Below are 1,308 nucleotides of genomic sequence, written 5' to 3' on the forward strand. Positions count from 1 at the left end.
AACTTTTTGGGTCTCCCCAAAATTTGGGGGGGGGGGGGGGTCCATTGCGGGACACAGGAATTCAGGGACACAGGAATCAGGAATTCAGGGGTTATACTGCCATCGACAGGAGGTTGAGACACTGGCCAAAAGCAGTCCAGCTGAGAATGGGCAACAGACCCAAGAACATCTGAGGAACCCTCTGCAACTCAGGAGCACCTGAAGGACCAAGGCCCAAATCTAAGCCAGATGAGGTGAAACCTTGCTGGAAAGGGGAACTTCCATGACCAAGAGAAGGCCAAAGAGAGTCAACCTGGTCAGCCAGACCAGGACAGAAATATCACCAATAAAGGGAATATCTACCTGAAGACAGCGAGAGGCCAAGACCACCAACCAAGAATCCACCAAAACAGGAGAAACAATACAAAATATCGGGACAAGTCAATGATGGAGGAGGCTAAGTTGGGAGGGTTTTCCCTCAACACCCTAAAAGGGAAAGCGATCAATGGCCCACCTGTGCTGATCTCTATGGAAGTGTCCTCCTCTATGGATGTCCTCATCATTCCATCCTCCCCTATGAATGTCCTCGTCATCCCGGCCTCCTCCTCCGTATATCGCTGATCATCCCTCACATACGTCTCTTCTACTTCACCCTCAACTTTCATCTTCATCAGATCTTCACCCTAAACCAACAGAACGGCAGAAAATATCATCTTATAGGATCCACTCATCATTTCCATGAGTCCCTTCATGTTCTAGAAGCTCCGCCCCACCGACCTGATCATGGTGGGGGACGGTGAGATCTTCCTGGGTGGAGTCCCGGGAATACAGGGGGCGGGGACATCTCTCATGGTGGGGGACGGTGAGATCTTCCTGGGTGGAGTCCCGGGAATACAGGGGGCGGGGACATCTCTCTGGTGGGTTCCTCTTACTGGATCCATCTGTAGGAAACACACACACACTGACTGATAAAGCGGGAGGTGACATGGAGGTCGGGATGTAGGAGGATCTCTGGCCTCCGGTGGGATTATACTGAATCCCTACTGTTTGGTGTTCTCTATGGCTCTCGGGGTCCGGGAGTCTCTCACTTTGGCCTCCGGGGTCACACATTCTATTTCATTGTTGGGTGAGATTTGTTTCTGGTCTCGGAGGCCGGAACGTTTCCTCCATTTTGGAGATGCGTCAATTTTCCATCAATTAACTTTTTATCTTATTCTATCCTAACGGATAAAACTTTTACTGATGTTCAGTTTATGAACTTTGATTAGGAAGAAGTCTGCCGGAGATAAAAGAGGTCACAGTGACTATGGAGGACGAGGACGGACATGA

The 1,308-nt window shown here is 50.0% G+C and overlaps 1 pseudogene; it reads right to left on the minus strand.

Annotated features, from left to right (window-relative positions):
* Positions 1-647, minus strand: part of LOC108801575 — a 66,197-nt pseudogene extending 65,550 nt beyond the window's left edge.
* Positions 648-1,308: the final 661 nt, after the last annotated feature.

The sequence above is a fragment of the Nanorana parkeri genome, unplaced genomic scaffold (genome assembly GCF_000935625.1).
Source record: "Nanorana parkeri isolate BGI_ZX_2015 unplaced genomic scaffold, ASM93562v1 scaffold2391, whole genome shotgun sequence".
Taxonomy (NCBI): Eukaryota; Metazoa; Chordata; class Amphibia; order Anura; family Dicroglossidae; genus Nanorana; species Nanorana parkeri.